This window comes from Melospiza georgiana, chromosome 10 (assembly GCF_028018845.1).
Source record: "Melospiza georgiana isolate bMelGeo1 chromosome 10, bMelGeo1.pri, whole genome shotgun sequence".
In the NCBI taxonomy this organism is placed as follows: Eukaryota; Metazoa; Chordata; class Aves; order Passeriformes; family Passerellidae; genus Melospiza; species Melospiza georgiana.
This window is the reverse complement of record NC_080439.1, coordinates 7619491-7640905: the sequence shown is the minus strand read 5'-3', so window position 1 is coordinate 7640905 and position 21415 is coordinate 7619491. Positions and strand designations below refer to the sequence as shown.

At 37.7% G+C, this 21415-nt stretch overlaps 1 long non-coding RNA gene across 1 annotated transcript in view; it reads right to left on the bottom strand.

The window, feature by feature from the left end:
• LOC131087765 (uncharacterized) overlaps window positions 1-21006 on the bottom strand; it is a 139406-nt gene extending 118400 nt beyond the window's left edge. Inside the window, exon 1 of the long non-coding RNA XR_009114915.1 lies at window positions 20921-21006. This is a non-coding gene — a long non-coding RNA (uncharacterized LOC131087765). The remainder of the gene's footprint in view (window positions 1-20920) is intronic.
• Window positions 21007-21415: the final 409 nt, after the last annotated feature.

Here is a 21415-nt window from a genome sequence, read left to right as displayed (position 1 = left end):
AACCTGTCTTTAGGTGTGCTTCTTATGCAAGTAAAATGCAAATATTTGTAGTGTACTGCGGTTTAATAGTATATGCATGTATCAAAAATCAAAATGCAAATCGGGATCCTCTTCTTGGTATCCTAAATTTAGATCCTCTTCACCCGACTGGCACAGCTTACATGGATTTACAATACTTTCTTTATACCAGCCAAGGCTTCTGACTATGAGTGACCAGTTTGTTCTACACTGAACCACTTGCCTTGAAATTTAAATATCGTGACCTAGGTCTACGAAAAGTCACAAAATTTTCCTACAACTGCTAAGACCTACAATGACAGATTCTCTTTGGTTAATGTCTGCTTGGAAACTAAAATGGTGAAAAATTCATCACTTTCATTAAATGAAAGGTCAGACTGTCTTGTTAACACATGACTCCAGAAGTTATGACTTGAAGAGACACATTGAGTTATTCTGTAAACTCAGAGAGACAAATACCCACAGCTGATGACACCGACTGTGCACCCACTGGTGCACTTGTACAGAAAAATGCATCTCAAGTCCCATGCAGATATATGATATAAATCCTGCAGAAACAGAGCAGGGTTATATGTGATGAAAGACAAAGCAAACTCCTTCAACTTGGCTCCCAAAACACTGGGTTGGAGCCCGGACTTTGATGCTTCATGGTTAAGAAAACCACCCCCTATAGATTAGCAGGACTGCTGTAAGTTAACACATTTCAAATTGCTTGTAAGCAATGGGGTTCTTCCATGTTCCGAGCAAACTGTTCACTCAGAGTGGACAGAGTCCAAATTCACCCATTTGCCAGCCTTCATCTTCACTGTTAACTTTAACTTAAAACAAAGGCTTCCTCTAGTATTCCTCAAAAGGATTTTTCTTTAAAAAAAAAAAACTCTTTGTCCTCATTTTTTCCTCTCCCCACTCAAACCTTCTTAATGTTCCTGTGGTGGCACTAATAGGATTCCATTATCTGACACACAGTGAGTCATCACAAAGAAACAGAAAACCTTGCTTCCCTATGCAGGAGTCAAGTACCTGCTCCTTTGTAAGGTCTCAGCAAAAAGGTCTCTGTTCAACTTAATTCCTCTCTTTACTGCCATGATATAAAAATATGGGTGCTTGAAAATGAGTATATAAATACAGGTGGACAAACAGTCAAAAAAAGTCACATAAACAGAAAAGATATAGCTGGTTACATTTTTCATTGCAAAGTCCACACCAGTGGGTCAAAGGTTCAAAGGCTATAGTAATTTTTTGAAACTTTTACAGCATATACTTTGATATTGTCCTAGGCCTGAATCTGGATTTGACTGTAAAAAGATGAGGCCTGTGGACAATTTGACTTTGCATTTATGCTGTAAAATGCACTTAAAGCTGAACACAGAAAGTGAAATTAGGCAAGAATTATTCAATTTAGAAATAACTTGTATAAACCCATTGAAATGCAAGCTCTGGAAAATGCAAACAAACTACATATAATTTTAACCATTATTGTACTAATAGGGTCAAATTCTAATCTCAGTGACCTGAGTCCATCTGCTTTGATCTCTTAAAGGATTGTACACATCTGCCTAAGAATGGACTCAGTAATTATATGTTAGCTGTGAGCAAAATCAGTCACAGTGAAAACAAACACCTGTGCTGTTCTCAACTGATGGCTCACATATTCAAAAGTATTTTACATCTTTCAGTTCAGATTCTAAACTTCCTGCAAATTTGGAGCGATAGTGCGGAAGACAATGGGGATTTCTATTGTTGTAATGAAGGACAGAGTATGTCCACAGAGATATATTTTTAATAAAATCTTCAAACAGTCATTTTAAGTGAATTTCACAATGTCTTTGCTCAAAAATGAGCTGTTCACTAACTGAAGGTAACAACCAAAAAAGAAAAGTTAAGGGATAAAAAAAAAAGGTTGAAACTGTAGGGACTGGGATATTTAATCATTGATAGCACTGACTGAATTGTAAAGAGGCTCAAAAGAAGGTGTATGTGAATGGAGATGTCAGATTAGCTTTCCTACTGGTTGGGATTTCAATAACCGACAGTAGATAAGATACAATTAGTATTCATATATTGAGGCCAGAGATTTGGAACCCGTTTTCAAAGTATTGTCTAGCCTTGAAAAAGTATGAGCTGCTTTATTAAATTTTTACAAAATATGTATTTTAATAAAATGCACTTCACTTCATAAGAGAAGGAAAAGTGCTAGATTATTGTCTTAATGTTTCAAACACCAGAAAACCAGCTGAGAAGCAAATGATTTTTGAGAGTCCTGGAAACTGCATGACTGATCTATCAAGACTTCCACTGTACTTGAAAGGTCCATGGGTCACAGCCGCAGGAAGTCACATTTTGAGACCCAGCTATGAAGTTATTCGAATGGCCTGAAGATATATCCCACATCAAATGGCTGACCTCCTGCACTTGCATACTGCAGGTCAGCTTACATTTTTTAGCCAGAGGCCCTTGCTGATTCCCTTTCATAATGCCCTGGAACAAAGAAACACACTCTCAACTTTCGGGGAAGTCTCCGTGGGTTACCTAGAACTCAGCTTGGCAGAACTGAGCCCAGCAGCTCTTACAAACAAGTGCATCCCTTTCAAATGGAGGCAATAACAGGCTACATGCAAATGCTGCTCCCCAGCATTTCAGAGACTGCTCAAAACTATTTATCCAAGTGGAGCTTCTGACCACCTTTAACAACTTCTGTCCCAAATTCTGTCCTGAATTCTGTCCCAAAAGCACTTCAGATTATTTGGCTTTGAAGAAGTAAAATGATGACCTGCATAATTACTTTCCTAAAAAGCTCTCAGGTCACCCCTAAGTGCCTTGCAGGAGGTTTAAATGGTCTTAGCAGCAGAACTTACAGTTACACAGCCAGCTTTCTACAGACAAACAATCCAATTTGTAAAAGTTCTGATTAACCAGAAAACTCTGCCACTAAATGTTGTATGCACCACAGAGTAAATCGATTAGAAGTAATTAGTGAAATGTTAGAGCTTCATTTACTTTTCAAATTTCTTCAGTCTATTCAGAAACGTTCACAACTGTGAAAAATGATACTGAAAGTTTATGCAACATACATCTGCTGAAAACTTATAGAATTAAAAAAAAAATTATTGAACCACTAATACTACCTCCCACTTTTGCACTATATCACTGCTGTATCAGTGTTTTAGCTATATTAATATGTGGGACAAAATTCTCCAGTTTAACATCCACATAACTGATGACTTGCAGAGCACTGTATTCTACAACACAAAAAAAAATCATGATAGGTTTAAAACAGTCATTAAAATTATTATTCATTTATACTATTCATTAGTTTTCTCCTGTATTCATTTCAGCCTACATTAAAAAATGAAATTTTTGCCTCTAAAATTAAAACATAATAACCTATGTGATTCTGTTAACTTCTGAGAACAGGACAGCAAAATGTATCATCAAACACAGAAAATATGAATACATAAAAATCTTGTACCCAAAGCTTTCATAAGTCCACAGCCTGGCTGATTTTTTCGTTTAGTAGAAAGAATGAACTTTAGATGTTTTTTCTATTTTCCTATTTTTTGTTTGTTTGAAATGAGATTATGTAGTCTGTATCTAATATATTAAAGCTTCACAGTTTAGTTTTCACATTTTAGGGCCATCTACTCGCATGCCTGAGTCAGATTTAAAGAAAAAAAAGGTAAATAATAAGAGGGAGGGATTTATCTATAGAGGCACTATCAACAAGGAAAAACAAAAAATAAAAGCAACCAAGAAAGACTCAAATCCGAAAGACCAGAGAACCTGTAAATACTAAATTAACATTCACACAGAATAGGTTTTTAGGGCATTAAAACATTGCTTCCTAAAGAGAAACAAAACCAATACAAAAGAAAATGATTTGTATTTAATTTTAACTTCATCTACTCTGCATGAAAATTAGGTCAATTGCTACAGAATTACAGAGACACTACAGCACAAAAAAGCTTGGCTTTCCTTTATTTCATATAAGTGGACTCATATGATGATAAATTCTATTTTCTGTGGGTTTTATTACATTTCTTTTTCTCTTACATATGGCAGTTATGAACAAACCAAATTTGTCTCCTCTGGCTCTTCTTACCAAGGACACTGAGATACAGTGAAACTGCCATTCCTGAAGCACACGTTTGTAACTGGGCTCTCTTTTATCCCCCTAGAAAACTTTTAGGTTTGCTTTCCAAATGTTATTTTTTCAGTTTGGGATTGTTGCTTTTTATTCTTTTGGGGTTTTTTTCCTTTCTCTAAACATAAGTCAAAAAGTTGTTGCAGTTCACTTTAGAAGACCCTGAGGTCCCTGGGCTTCCTTGAGCCTCAGGGACCCCAGAGCACCTTCACAAAGATACAGTGGCTGGTTTCAGAGATGGTTTCATCCCCCTCTGAAGCACATCTCAACATTGAAAAAGCACCAACTTCCATGACAGCAAAATAAAGCACAAGACAGGACCCTCAGGTTCCCAGGAAGCAAAGACACTTGCCAAACACAGAAAAGTTAAAGAAACCATGCAAGCTGAGTCCAAGCATTGGGAAAAGTTTCCAAGTCAAGTCACTGACCCATCTACATCATTTGTTTGGGAAGTGTTTGCTTTCCAAATGCTGCCTGAAAATATCAAGTTTTTATTATCAAAGACTAAAATCCCACAAAAACAATTACTTAGAAAAAAGGTCACAAGAGCGCAGGTTTAGTGAAGACAATGCTGGTGGCACTGTGGTGCTGCTGGTAAACACCTTGTCCCTGAGGAGAGACTGCAGCAGGCAGCTCCCAGCAAAAGCAGTGCCCTTCCTGCCACAGGGACATCCTCCAGGGAGCATCCAGCACGTCCCACCACTGCAAACTGCTTGCATATATCAAGCGAGAAAAATTTTTCTGGTTATTTCGAGCCGTAAAATGAAAAAAAAAAAAAAGGAACAAAAATCGGCCTGTGCTTAAATCTATACTCACACCTAGGAAAAAGAAGGATTGAAAAGAACTCTCTGTATGTGTGTACACACTCACGTTAGCTATTAAAAATATGGGTGTGCTTAGCAGCTGAAAAGACCTCTTCTATTTGGAGTATTTTTTAAATACAATTCCCAAAGCTTAGTCCACATCATTAATGCCGTGAAAAGTGAGGCTACTGTGTGGCTTCAAAGCATAATCTTTTTTCAGAAGAGTAGACATCTGCTGCATTCATTTTACTGCAGAGGTTTTTACAGAAAGAAATTAAATAGGAGAGAGGCATGTAGGGGGAAGGGGTTTTTTTAATGTAGAGGAAAGAGTTCTGCCCTCACTTTAACATAATAGCAATCAGTAAAGGAGCACTGGGGACAGGCAAGCTGGGCTTTGCTCTCCACTTTGGTGGGTCAGCAGAGTGGTTTAGGTGCTGTGGCCAGGCTGCAGCCCTGGGAACCACCACTCTGCTCCTCTCCTGCAGTGCCTCTCTGCCTCAAAAGTCTGGGTTAGAGAAAGCCATCAACCCAAAACATTTTTATTAACTAGTTTCATATGGGGATAAGTTGACCTGGGAGCAATTGTATGCACAGAGAGGCTGGTGATCTGAGAAGAATAATACACAGGGAACCAAGAGCTCCAACTTTCTTGTCTGCTTCCTCAACAACCAGGACAAGGCAGACCACTTCAGCTGTAGTCTTGTAATCTTCCTTTTCTCACTGTCCCCTCGTTAGAGCCTGAGTCATTCAGGGCAGCCTGTTCACCACCCCAGGGTGGCTCAGCTGAGTGTCCCATTGAAGCCACAACAGCTCTGGAACACCAGGGGCAGCGTTAGGGCCTCATTCCTCTACCCTGCTGCCAGAAGGCACCTCCTGTGGATGTTACCAGGATTTAAATGCTTAGGATGTAGCTGTTACTTAGCCAAGGCAGATATATGCTTATCAAAGTATCTGACCTACTGTGCTTAGAGCCACTGACAGATTTCTCTTGTTGTGCTGGTTACAAACTGACACGCAGAGGGAAGACACTGCAGCTGCCCGTGCATAAAAGGGGATTTTCTCAGGGATACAACAACAGGACATCCTTCCACTGCTTTTCCCCACACATCATTTGTCACTCAGCTCTATTGCACAAGTCTGCTGTAGCTGAGGTTTCCAAAAACAACATTCCAGAAGACTGCATCATCCTGGACTAGAAAGCAAAAATGAATGCATGGTTTTCTTTAGCCATAAAATTCAATGTATATACACAAGAACGTGATGATTATTGATTTCAGAGCAATAAAATATTATCAGATATCTGAAAAACATGTGGAAAGGTAGAACCAAGGTTGCTTTTCAGAAGAGGAAACAGATACAGAAGTTCACCTTGAAACACTTTTGAAGTTACTGCAGACCAGGAATGGATGGGTTGCTCTCCATGACCGGGCAGCCCTACCAGGAAACAAGAGCAGCTGCATTGAGGAAAGGGACACCTTAAGCCTTTGGGAACAAAACCTGATGTGGTGAGACCAGCAAAGTACTAAACCTGATTGTTTTAGAGCCTCCTTTACCACATGGCTTCCAGAGAGTATGGATTGGCAGGAGCCAGGAACAATGTGAACACATTTGTGTCCTTTGAGGCTGATGGACAAACCAGATGCCTTCAACATAATAATTCTGCTACTCAACATCATCACACCTTGGATTCACACTATTGCTTTCTGTCAGGTACCACATCTGAGTCTCCCCAGGCTGACAAAGACACACTGCTAACCTGGAGAAATTCAACCTGTTGCAGCCAGCCGGGTCTCAGGGGAAGCAAGATACAAAGCTTTGAATTGCTTTAAATGTTTTGATGTTAGCAAGGCATGTTTTAAAATAACTCTTTCCAGGAGAAAGACATTTGCCAGTAAGCTGTGACTATGATTTTTGTACAAAAAACAAACAAAAAACCCCAATCCCTTGGATTATTTTGCCTCCTTGAGAACAAGTCGCAGCTCAAGCATTTACCCAACAATAGATGATGTAATTCTTCTTATACCAACAATAAGATGCTGAGATTCAAAGTCAGCTACAACTTGATTAATAATGTTTGAAAGGTACAGAACTGGCAGTGCAGATACTCTGAGTTCAGAAAGTTGAGGTAGAGAACAATAAATGGGAAAAAAATAGGAAAAAAAAGGCTACAACACAATCACTGTACCAGCTATAGTACAGCAAAATGATGAGCTGAAGTATATCACTACCACGAAAATGTTACCCAACTTAAGAAAAGAAGCCCTCAAAAGAAAAAAAAAATTTGTGGTATACACTTTTATACCAGGTAAAATACTGAACTTCTTCACCATCCTGCCTCCACAGTAAGGCTCAGATTTCCAGACCTTTTACTATGACTCTTACAGACAGATTTCCAAAATGGCTGTGTGTTAGTTGAGTAGAATGAGACATATTGAAAAGTTGGTGCTCATTACATGATACGTAAATGACAAACTTTTGAAAAAGAAAAAAAGGGATGTGCTTTTCTATGAGGAGTCTCTCAAAGGGAGCATTAACATCCATTGATCTGCTTCACTATCACTTTCTCTGCTCAAGTCTAGTGCCTGCTCTAGACTAACATGCACCCCACTCTTTTAGTCAAGCAACACCCCTTTAATTTTCATTTCAGTCTTTTGCATCAAAACAAAAACTGCATCTTATTGTAACTAATATAATTTATTTATACTTGATATCATTTGAAAAAGTGATGACACACCAACAGCTCAAGCATGAAGCATTTTTAATTATTCAGATGAAGTGACAGATGATTATCAAATACATTTCCTTAATATTCAAATAATAACTAAAAAAAAATGTTTGCTTTTAAAAAGCATATGAAACACAAAATAGAACTCTTTATTCTATCTTCTGTGGTTTGGAAGATACCTGGGGTGACAGGTCACACAGTCATAGAAACTTGAGCAACCAGTCCATCCCTCTGTGTGAAACATTTTTGCTGATGTATTGCTCATTTCTTGCCAACACTCTTACCAGTCACTGTTTTCATCACTTGCCTTGTGTTTATCCATCTCCTAACTCATTACTCTCCTTGACAAGCCCTTTCTTGCTCAATAATTTTCTTCCCCCCCCTTGCTACCATCTACTAGTGACAAAAATTTTCTAAACATACAGTAAGTTGGGTTTTAATTACTCAATTTGCTTTTCAAACATTTGCAGTTTACTCAGGTGTGCTGACACTAAAAATAAAAAAAAAAACCAAATCCAAACATTTAGTACAGTAATTCTGAAATTAGGCATCATGACCCGAATGGGGCTACCCACAGGAAGAAAATGCAACAGAAAGGGGAAAAAATTGGGTAAAAATCATCAATGCCAGATAGGAAAACCTGGAAACTGCCTATGCACCATAATGTCCATGGCCCAAACATCTATATTCTCATTTTCCAGGTGTGAGTTGGCTTTTTTCTTTTCAATTCTATTTTTTAACATTGGCCTGATAGAGTGAGACATTTTCACCAGGAAAACCCTAATGTCATGACAGCTGGATATAAAAAGTTCTTCTGAGGCCTATTCAAACCTTTGGCACATACTTCAGTTCTGCCAGGTCTCTCCTCAATCCAAAAAGATTTTTTTTTCCAAGTTTGCTTATTGGTTATAAAATTTAGCAATCATGCTGCTGCTTCAGTGGCATCATAGTAAGAACAGACAGTGGGGTTTTATTTTGGCAGAGAGGACTGGGTGGGGAACTGATTTTGGTTAATAGAAGGATTTGGCTGGGAGCCTTTTGCTTTGGCTTTTTTCCAGCAGAAAAAATGCCATTTGTGGTCTGACAACAGGGTTTCTCTTGACCAATTTGGCTCCTCCCATAAGTAACAATAATCCATGACTGCTTTATTGCCAACTAAGTTCCAAGGAGTTTTTCTCCACCACCCATGAGTAGGAGATGACAGCACATGTGAGTGCAGGGAATTCAATCCACTGGAGACATGGTTTGGATTATCTAATTTGTAGATGAAAATTGAATTACTGTATAGGTGATAAAATAAAATTTTATGCAAATATTCATCCCCTAAGAAATGGAAGACACTTAAAAACCTTTTAATATGGCAGAACTGATGAGATTTTGGCTATGGAACAGCCAGTTTCTCAAGTTTCACAGATTCCAGAATTGTCTTTCTTGGTAATGTCAAAGACATAGAACAGCACTATCTTGCCTTTACTTCAGTCCTTGTAGCTAGAGTAAGTCACAGGTCAACAGAAGTCTGAAAAAATAAGTATTTATTTTTCCCTTCAACTTTCAGAATAAAAATACAAGTGAATTTCCAATTAAAGTAAACACTTCCTTTGATCTCCATGCAGACAGTGCCTGTTGCCTAGAATGAGAATTAGTATTATCTAAGTGTAGAAGTAATACTTTTACTGTGAAAATCCATTGAATAAGGGCTATCACTTGAGCATACCAGTTTGAAGCACCAGTTGGACAAGTTACAGAAAGAGGAAAGGACCAGCTTAAGCCAATGGCAATTTCATGTTGGCAATTGGTTCTGAAATACCAGTTTGGACAAATTTCTATACCATTTATCCACTCAGTTTACAGATGTTGTGATCCATAAAATCCCTAGGAATGTAAGAAACAATATACCAAAAATAATCCCCACCTCCCCTAAAATCCATTAAAAAAGGGGGCAAGAAAAAAATTAAACATATTACCAAAACATTTTTTCTCAGAATGAATAGGAAAAGAATGTTTAGAGACATATTCAAAATCACGTTACTTCTGCTACACTTTTTTTTTTAAATGCTCTCTGTGACTGCTTAAGTTCCTTTGACAGAAATGCTTATTTCAACACTTACTGTATCAGACAAGAGAAATCCCTACATATGGTGCACCTTCCTCCTTTACAACAAATTTAGTAGTGGACCTTAATACTGTGCCATTATTTAAAACATTGTGATTGTGCATTAAAAGGTCATGCTCATTTTCTAAGCTTTTCCTGTAGAAAACATACATTTCTACTATATCTGCACTGTAACTTGAGGGCTGCATTCGCTACAATTTTCTGAGCTGTGGGGCTATAATCTTCCTTTTTGTTTACTTGTCAACAATATTAATGCTTTCTATTTTCAGCACTTTACTCTTCCCAGTCTGAAGATATGTCAAGAGGAAAAAAGCACACTTAGTACTTGAATATGTAATGCAGCTTCATCTTTAGGCATATTTGTCACTATTCAGAGGTTAAGAACTTCTACTTATTTCATAAACATACCTTCAGCATATGCTAACTAAATTGTACATGGTACATTTCTTACATTTAAATTGAAAATAAATTTTTTTATCAATAAGTGAGCGGGCAGTAAAAATATTTTCCAACCATTAGTCTTGGAAAGAGTTTCCAAACTCTTTCCACATGATTTTTCCAAGTCTTAAAGGACCCTGAAATGTGGTACTGCTAAGCCAGGTAATCACAAAAATGCTGAAGATAACTCTGATGAAGAATTCTATTGTAGGTTACAAAGAATATTGAAGCCCATTAGTGTGATTGGTGGTTGTATCACTCTCTCTATAAGCCTGAAAATATTTCACATGAGATGAGTTAAAAGTTTCCATTAATCACTGTCAGCAACAGAAGCCAATTCCCATAACAGACTATTAATTTATGCTGTACTCCATTTTGTTCATGAATGTGGCATCTCATGACATTACTAAGAAAAAAACCCACTAATTTAAGATCCAAGATTTTTGCTGTACTCCTTTACAATGTCACTATTTCACTATTGGCAATACAAGTCATAATTCATAAATGCCAGCAGTCCTTCCTTTGGCAAGGTCTTCATCTTTCCTAGATCTTTATCAAATAGGATTAAAACAAGTTGAACTCTTGGCAACATCTTTTGGAACTCTTGGAAATTTTAGCACTTCCCAATCAAAGGGTCCAGATATCTGACACACCATAATGCTTCAGGGCTACTTCTTGAACTGTGATACCTCACAGAACATGATACTGGCATTTGGTCACAATGTCTTTTTTTGATATGTAAGATTGACACTTACTGCAATTACCCTTTCTGCAAGATTCTGCTCCAGAGATGTGCAGCCTCTCAAATTACTGACAGCCCTGCCACAAACCTGACTTTGTTCTCTTAACCAACTACTCCCCATGGCATTTCATTAAAGGGACATTTTGACTGAAAGCAGTCTTGCCAAATACCTTTCTACTCATAAATTGGTTTATCATTCCACTTCTGGCTGTCTTTGTTGAATGACATGCAGATTTGGAGGTAATCCAATTAACAAGTGGAGCAATTAATATCACAAACTATCTTCATGCTAACTTTGAGATAAAGGGTTAAGCATTTTCCAGTGACATGAGATCTAAACAACATATTAACACTTCTTACATTTATGCAGCTTCTTCCACCACACCTCTCTCAGCATCATCAAAAACTGAGTTGTTGCCAGTCATTGTTTCTCATGGAATCCCCCAGGGAACTCAACAGGATTTTTGCATCTACACTCAACTCAAAATTTATTTGTATGGAAGACAGAGATTCTAACCTCATCTGCCTTAAAATGAAGCATTGGTTTAACAAGTCACAGAAACAAGGAAGGACCAGCTTAAGACAATGGACCTTAATTTTTCTCATATTTTTTTCTGTTGGTGATCAGTTTTGAAACACCAGTTGCACAAGCTTCTACTACTTTTTGAAATATTACACTTCGTGTCCTGAGAAGAGTATAGGATATTATGCAGACATCTTGCCTGAGTTCATCATCAGTCCAGTGTGTTTAATATAAGAATTCCTCTATATTCTGAAAAAATGGTCCAAACAACAAAGCAAGTTTTCTCCCACTGACCTTCTGGAAGCAAAAGTCAAGTAAAATATTAGTTGTGATAATTTTACAAAAGAAAGATTTTTGATTATTGAAACATCTTCCCAGGGCAATTTTGTGCTTTCCTTGCTGCTATGATAAGCATCAGAGGAGAAAAAAATTCAGCTCCTTACAGAGGAGAAACTGTGTCATACCCACCTTTTAAAAGTGAGTCTTCCAGGATCAAAGCAGAACACAGTAAAGCTTTAGAAAAACTGTGCTGTTTTACATCAGGGCTGAATTTAGCTCCACATCTTTGGCTAAGACTTTAAAAGGTAGCAAAAGAGAATGAAAAACAAGGACAACACAAGGTCACTATGATGGAATGAAAATGACTATTGAAAATTTGCTTTTTATTTTTCCTTCAAATGTTCAAAAATTGTTGTTTAGTTAGTCAAAATGCTAATTTTACCTGTATGGTGAGAAACAAGAAGTATAAGAAGGTAGTGGCTCAACAGAACTGCATATTTGAACAGAGACTGAAGGATAAACTCTCAAGAAAATCAGCTAAACAAAAGGAATAATTAAACTAGTTGACTGCCCTAACTGCGTCTCCAGTCACTTCTGCCCTAGATAATCACTTCTAGATGTGTTACTTTCCATTTGTCCCAGCTGGCATTCAGTGTGGTTGGATGGTTAATTTATTAGCAAATATATTAAAGATACTTTGGGGAACTGCTTATTTCTCTCACAAATTCCAACCTCTATCGTATCAGCAGCACACAAAACAAATTACTGCATCCCAGGATATGGACTTACGCTTGAACACTTGATGCCAGTTGACACACTTGTTAAAGTACTCAGTAGGTCTCCAATGACCCATTGTATGTCCTGAAAGGCATTCCTGCTGACAATCAGTCTGCATTTCACCCCACTGCCAAAAGGGATGGGCAAAGTAAGGTTTATTTACCAGAGGGATGTTCTCTCACTTTCACGTGGTCCCAGAACAAATAGCATATCTGTACTTTTTAACATTAAATATTTGGACTTGACTATTTCCTTTCATTCCAACGAATTTCCATTCAGGCCTGGAAATGCCAAACCCCAGCTTGGTCTCGTGAACAGCTCTGAGTGGGATCAGAAGTGACACTGCTTGAAACCTCACAAAGACAGAAAAACACTTTTCTGAGATTTGCAGCTCAGTAGTTTCACACTAATGAAACTTGAAAAAGCACCCATGAGCATAAGTGCCAACCCAGCCGAGAAAAGCACCACAACTCCTCACTAAAACCCAAATAAAACAAGTCTCTGACTGGATGTCCTGTTAGTAGAGCTAAAGGGAAGCCTCAGACTGGTTGTGAAAATTTCCTTTCTCCTGGCTCTGCTACACTTCACGTTTCCTTGTAAGTTTTCAACACCTACAAGAATATTACGAAAAACAAAGACAGAGAAGAATTGTTATTCTTGGATTACTTCGACATAAATACTAGTCAAGATTATGTTGATTTATCCAGACTATTCTTACAGATCCCTGCTAATGCAATATCCCTCACTTGGAAATTTAGTTGCAGTCAAAGACTAATACTCATCTTTAACCGTACAGAGGTCCTCAATCTTTTTCTAGTCATCCTCTTCCTTCTACTGGAAAATGAGGTCTAAAAGGCACAGTACTACTCTTCAGCTCTAGATTATATAAACTGCAAAAGTGCTTGAAAGCTGTTTCCAAGACTCTTGTAGGGTCTCCATAGCTTTAGTGCCTTCATCACTGTAAAGCACTGTAAGACTCCTGTAAAATGGCAAGTGTGGGCGGAACTTGAAGCATTTATGTGTCTGACTACATCACAACTTTCCTCTGTATTTCTTTGTGCAATTTTGTCTACTATGCATATTCTAGATTTAACAGCTGATTGCCCACTGCACTGGCCTTGTGGCTGTGCATTTCAATGGGTTCTGCCTCCAGAAAAAGTAAAAATCTAAATATAGAGGAGTCCCACTCTGAAGAAACAGTAAAGAAATCAGAAAAATACACTCTGAGTTGCAGAACACTTGGCACCAATATATGTAAAAGAAGAATGAACTCCAGTTCACTTGCAGACAAATCCTACTGCCTTGGCACAGTTAGTCTGACAGCTAGAGCAGTACCACGACAGAGCATAAATCAGATCTTAATCATTTCATCCCTTTTTTAGGAGGAGCACAGCTGGTAGGATCAGAGCACACCAACTGGGACGTGCCATTTGATCACTTCTATTTCCTAAAGCTTGAGGTTTAAAGGGAACCTTAGACCATTGGCTATGTCTGAGTGAGTAAATTCTTTAACACTGAGGCCAACCAAGGAAGAGCAGCCCCTCTACATACTATTGACTGTCCTGCCCTCTGAAACAGGAGGCCCATGGCCAAAGTGCTTGTTGGCAATGGCTCCTGTGCCACCTCCAGACCGTGTCGATAAGTCATGAGCCAAAGGCGTTTTAACACAGTAGAGAAGGACGTGTACCAGTACGCAAACAACAGCATGGGAAGAGCCTCCAAGATTGTCTTCCTAATTATCATGTGCCATTATATTTCATACAGTTACACAAAACTGGATATATCAACCAGAAACAAAATATAAATACTTAATTTTAAAAAATCTAATTGTTTCACTTTGCTGATTGAGGTCTTTAAGGTAGCTACAGCACAGCATTTTATTCAGCCTTAAATAACATAGGCTCTTTACTCAATGTTCAATATGTTTTAGGATGCAGAACCCTGAAAGTACCAACCTGTCATCAGCCCAACCAATATTCAGTACCTAGAGCAAAAACAATCAACTTCCATTCACAATATGCCATTTTAAAAAATATATTCCCCTTTCTATCACACTGCATTTCATTGTTCCCACTCTCTGACCACTGCATAGGATTCACAGCTAGGAGGGAATAGCAGAGTTTAATGATGAAGAAACATCAGAAATTATACCTAATAACCAAATAATTTTTGCTTTGTCTTCAGAGAAATACAAGCTAACACCAGTCTTCCATTATTTTGCCCAGGATATATCAGCTTGTTTTTACCACTATAATCCTGAGCATTGACAGAACGTGAACCATCTTCCTGACTTCCAAAACTCTGTCAATATTCCCATATATAAGCATATCCTATTTTGGGGATCACATTTATGCTGAACAAAGACAAAAATACCACTGCTTTTGTGTGTACCACACAACAGATGTTTTTTCTTCATCTCTGTCCAGTAACACAACTATGCTACAGTGTTGCTCTTCATATAAAAAATGCATTTTTAACTTTATTATTGTCCTTTCACTTGGCTTTATCCTGGATGCTTTAGTGGCTGTTATCAACTTTCTACACTTCATAACTTCTGAACTATATCAATTGTTGTTAGTGCCCCTTTTCCTATTCATTATAAATTGCTTTTTTATTTCTAATCTCTGCTTTCACTTCAACACTGAGCTAGAAAAGGCTTTTAGGCTTTTTTCTTGGCTGTAGAGTCATGGATTTTTGGACTATCTAGTGTACCTGTACTTTATAAGAACCTTCAATTTTCAGCCACACTTCTCATGCTCTTATGTCTTTGTGGAAATTATATCACATTCTTCCCTATTTTGCTGTACATAAAGTTTGCTACAGGTTTTAACAATTTTCCTTACACAGAATCATTTCTTATGGACAAATAGCTTCAGGTTTGGAGTGGTTGCTCTGCAGATGTTATTTTCATACTCTCAGAATAACCTGTCTGGTACTCTAGTTCCTGTCACTCACCTTCACTGCTAGCAGGGTCACCAGCTCAGTGTCTCATCACCCTCTGCAGTAGAACTGATTTACTGTCAAGCTGTCACAAAATCCTGCTGAAAAAACCCTACCTAAGATCAGGGGACAACAGGACTCTCTGTAAGCACATTTACATGTGGCAAGATTCTGTTAATGTCCCACCTTTAAAATAAAACAATTCATGCTCATGTCAAACTTGAATCACTGATAAAGCGCAGACTCTTTCTGCACTGTTGGTATTTATGAGACACCACAGAATCACAGAGTGGTCTGGGTTGGAAGGGACATGGAATCATCACAGTGTCAGAGAATGGTGGGGAGGTAGAGGGTCTTAAGGACCATCTGGTTCCAACCCTGTGTCATGGGCAGGGAATAATCTCTAAATTCAAGTTAGAGAAAATTCCAAAGGAAAATTGTGTTCTCTGCAGCTTGGGATGCATTATGTTTCCAAACATCTCCTCTCACTGCAAAAAAACAGATTCTGCTTGGAGCACCTGCAAGCAGCAGTGTTGATGGAGAGCACCCTGAAATCCAGATCTGAATTTAAAATCCTGAGACCTTCAATTTTAAAGTCACTTAGAGGAAAATGGACAATTATTGATTTTATGGGGCCCTTGGGAAAAGTTCAGAAAGTGTGAAGTTCTATTTGAAAATTGTTTGCAAACAAAAAATGTGCTTTAAATTGCCTCTTCAGTTCACAGAAATAATAGGCTTCAGCAGAGTTAAGATGCTACAAGTTTTCTAAGTGCCACTGAAAAAAAAATAATGGAAAATGCTCAAAATGGTGGTACATCCTTGTAGCTCAAAGTGTGGTATATGACAATTGTCACTTCTATGCACTAATTACAGAGAATGGAAAAGGGCAACATTAAATAAAAAAACAGATGGGGAAATGTCATCCAGTTAATTCAAGTCTGTATCCTTCTAATTCACAGGAAACATTTTATTTCTGGGTCACAATGGTTAGTGCTACAGCACATTTTATATGCTGGGAGTTTTTACAGCAGAGGGAGTTCTTACATTACATCTTTTCCTGACATTTTCTGACACAGATTTTCTTTCCCCTATAGAAGATGTGTAGCATACACACACAAGCCTAGAAAAGCAGGATAACTTTATTGACTTTTCAACTCAGAAAGTGCCAGATTTACAGCTGCACGTTCATGCCTGTGTTGCTCTTACATCCAGCACGAGCACCCAATGAGGGAGAGGAGCAACTTATTTGTACAGAATCACATCACTAAAATCTATTTTAGATTCACAAGGGGAACAATTAAAAAGTGCTCAGCAGCCAAGTATCCTGCACCCTTCATCTTCTGACCATTGGAATTAACCTAAATAACTTCATCTTATTACCTTGCTTTGGATGACATCAGCTCACAGCTTTGTAAATTAAAGACTTGTAAAATTACCAAACAGCTCATATTTTGTGTTTAGCATACTCAAACCTTTCAACATTGCTCAAATCTCACAGATGATTACCAGGACTAAAAGCTGTTGTGACACTGAGACAATCCATGCACAACCATCCCTTCACCACATTAATACAGAGCATCAACCTCTGCTGCTCCACCAGTAAATCTGCCTTGTTTTACTCGCAATTTACTGACCTATCTACCAAAAAGGAACAGGAGAGATGAGGAGTCCAACCCACATTTCATCCCACATGGTGCTACTGCTCCTCTAATGGACAATGTGCCAAGTCTCAGATATGATGGGAAAGGTGAGACAAGTTCCAGCCTTCCCCTGCAGCTTGCACAGACTCCTGCACACCTTGCCCTGCTCTAGGGCTGATGGTCATGACTTTTTTGGACCCCTTTCATTTATGTCAAGCTGCTAAGGGCTTCCCAAGGGAGTGAGAGACAGAAAAGGCAAGCAGGGATTAAAAAAAGTCAGTAACTTGGCCTAAATTAAACAGAATGTCACAGGTCAAGTAAGAGACTCAAGTTAGGCTTGGCAACTTTATCCCTGGTCAATCTGAAAAATCTTTTGCAAAAAAAGGACAGATTTAAGGTGAGGATTTCTTTTTTTTCTTGCCCAATAAAGTTTTTGATACCATACATATATGTTTTAACAAGGTAGAAGATATGTTGAAATGCAGACATTGACTTCAGAAGATTCATCCAAAATTAACACTATATTAGCATTTTCAATTTAGGAAAAGTAGAAGTGTGATAAAGTATTCCTTCAGTGTCAGAAACTCTGATTTACATGTGTGTACAAGGGAAAGAGAATAAAAATGCAGCTAAAACAACATCATTATTATCACTGTAATATTTGACAATAGTCATTTTAGAGCACTGTTACAGAACCTGAGAATTCCCAGGCCATTTACAATCATTAAGGAGAGGAGGGTAATAAGACACCTGCAGGAGTTAAGTAGTGGGAAAGGATATGCACCTGGCCAGGACAGACAACAACTCTGTGGAAGCAGCAAAAGGAGATAACTTTTCAATCAAATTTGCATACTCTTGTATTCTAACCAGCATGACCCACCTTCCTGTCAAAAATGAACTGATGGGAGAGAAAGGGCTTTACTAGGCTGTATGCAGCAAATACTAAATTTTCTCAGCCTGCCCCTAGAGAATTGGAAAACAAAACTTATTTGGGGAGTTTTGTAGAGTATTTTTAGTTTCATATCTTCCTTAGGAAAAAATAAACACTTACGTGATAGGAATTGAGATGCTGAGTTTAAAATGCTCCATGCCGGAAGTCCTGTTAAGAACTACCAACAACAGAAAATATTTGAAACTATTTTGAGCCCACTAGCTTCCCTATTTTATTTCTCCAAAACATTTCATTCCTTTGGTCCTCAAGCTTTATAAATTCTGGCCTTGGATCAAGCACAGCAGAATTGCAGATCTACTAGCTTATGTTCCCATAAAAAAAATCAACCCCCAAGACCCCTCCAAAATGACTTGCTCACTCTCTAAATTCCCTTTTCGATAGCAAAAGTAGATTATATTTAGCCTAGGCTCCATTAAAAATTGCCTGTCTTTAAACAAGGTGCTGGTTTTTATTCTTTCTGCCTTCAGTTATATAAGACTTCACTGCTGTCTTCACTATGATAACACTCCAACAGTCTAAAAAATACATTTCAGGTGTTCAACATGAAGGAGGTTGTGTGAGTTTAACCTTCCTTGGGATCCTTGTGAGCTTTTTGTATTTAATACTTGTTTTATCTGAAGCCTGTGGAGGTTCTAAAATATTAGAAGACACACTTTCTGAGAACTACCTTTCTAGTAGCCTGAAGATATAGCCTTGATGTTGGGCAACAAAGTTATTCTCTGTAATCCCCTTGATGTTGTAAATGAAAAAGAGGATGGAGCTAACATCATCTGAACTTTGGGCAAACCATTTGCTCAAAAGCACCATCAAAGAACCAAACCCTGCCAAAAAGAGGGGGAAAAAAAAACTTAAAAAAAAATTCCCAAAGCATACACAAAATGAAATTGGTGCAAATTAACTTCATTGTATTTGGAGACCCATACAAAACAAAACCCACCACAGTCTATAAAGGAAAGTCAGAGAAGACAAGGATTGAAGTTGTAGCTTCACAGTAGCTATCTTTTAACAGCTTTCCTTTTTCCAACACTTTAACCTAAAAAAAACTTCCCATTGTTATGCCCCTATTCAACCTCCATTCGAAGTCATTCACTATGCATTAATTACCACTTTCTTCAATGCACCGGGAAGCTCCCAAACATGCTCCTGTTTTCAAAGAGGCACACTTCCATGGCTCAGCTTTTTATATGCAGAGCCTGCTGAATTTTTTTTCCTCTGCAGACTTTGAGATTCCCCTAAATTTTGCATACTGTAACTGTTCAGAAAGGGAGGGGTGAAAAGACAAAAGGCAGATTTCATGCTTCCAGAACAGTTGTTTGCATCTCTTTCATTTTTCTTTCCAGCTGTGAGAGGCAGCAGAAGGTTCTTTAGCAGGTGTCCTGCCTGCCCTATGGTAATTTTTAACTTTCCTTTACTTACTTTTATGTCTGTTGCATTTGTAGAGGTATTTTCTCTCCTCCTGCTTTAGTGCTGTTTTTCCTTTCTTTTTTTTCCCTTTAAAAAATATCTGAATTTCCTCTATTATGTCATTCTGTTCAGCTCTGAACTCAAATTATAAAAGTGAGCAAAGGATAAATGTTCAGAAGTCCCAATATATAAATTAAATCTCAGCTGTTTCCTATTCATTCCACAGACTTTCATCACTGCTAAACCACCCAAATGCTGCACAGACACAGCTGACAACATGACAGACAAAACAATCTCTGATATCAAACCCCAGCATCCACACCTCACCTTAAATCATATAACCTCTCCTGTTAGCCTGTCCCAGTCTCTGCATAGCAGTTGTTGTAAGGACTCCCCTGGGCTTAATGTGTGAATGAAATTAAGCATTCACATGCTTAAGTAAGTCTTTGCAAGATTTCACAAAAAGCAGTTATTATTTACATGATCAAAAGTATATTTTTCTTTAAAGTAAAATAAGCCTTTTCCAGGGACAAGCTGGTTTTGACTCCCTGTACTGATTTTAGTTTTATTTGCAAAGCCTCAGCCCTTATGACAACAAATATAAAGGAGATTGCAGACAATTAAATGAATCACAGAGTTATAAACCTTTTCAAACACCTCCATGACAGGGAATTGTTTTTAGATTTGAAAGAAGAAACTCATTGCAAAGCACAGGCATACATGTTTCTGGTACAATATCCCCCATTCTTAGTGTGCAATGATCATCAACACTCAAAATACTTTTTGATAAAAGCCAGGCAGAATTTTTTGCAGATTGATTCTGCACATTTTATTCTGCGAGTCAAACAACAACAGAGGATTTGAAGCTAAAAAAGAAGGACTGCTACTGATGTTGTCAAGGCTAAAAGGTCGCTGTCATCTGCACAGCGTTATGGCCATGGCAGTTTGAATAATCACATCACAGTGCAAAAGCTCCTGTCCTCATCCTGTACAAAAGGCCTCCTTCACTGAAAGTCACACAGGTGATTTTTTACAGATATTGATGCATTTTAATAATTCTCAGCACTGCTGCTGCAGCCAGTATTGTAACAACATAACTTCTATTTAAATTATTACAAGGTACTACCAAGAATTATCTTGTTTGACTACATTTTTTATTCAATATAAAAATAAGTCTTATATAGTACAGTGTCTTTGCAAGAAAAATATTTTCTTTTAAAGAGTAAGATTTTAAAGGGTACCTTCCTGCCATTTAAAGGCAAAAATTAAAGAAAAATAAAAATTTAAAAATGGAGGAAGTAAAAAGGTCAACCTTTTTAGCTGCTTAGCTCTGGGACTATTAATTTTAAAATTACATCAAGTTTCTAGTTTATTTTTGTGACATTTTACAATGGCAACCTGCTGCTTAAAGAAATGTTTTCCTACCTTTTTCCTGCAGTGAAAGTAGCATCCGAGAAAGAATAAATCAGGAAGCAAGTGGCAAGAGAGGTCTCATAAGAGTAGAGTTGTCTGTCTCCTGAAGGGGAGGTAAAAAAAAGGAAAAAAAATAAGCAAAAAAGGAAAGCTCTAGTTCAATCAACACAGTTCAAGTGCAAAGAATGATCCATAGAACAATGTACTTCTATTATGGAAATACAACCATTTTTAATCACTGATATTTTAATGGCATCCTGATAGAAATATGGGGAAAAATATTTCTTTGTTGTCTTACCTATTATTTTAATAATAGCTGAATAGACACATTTATGAAATGGCTTTTTTTCATTTTCATAAATAATTTAAGTGCATATTGAAATTTAAGCCCCAGCCCTTGTACAGAAATATACTGGAGAATGCCTTATCCTTCTCTGCTTTTTAAAGTATTCCCAGAAGTGTTCACATTAATTTGTTTCCCCTGCTACAAAGGTGTGCTCACACTGA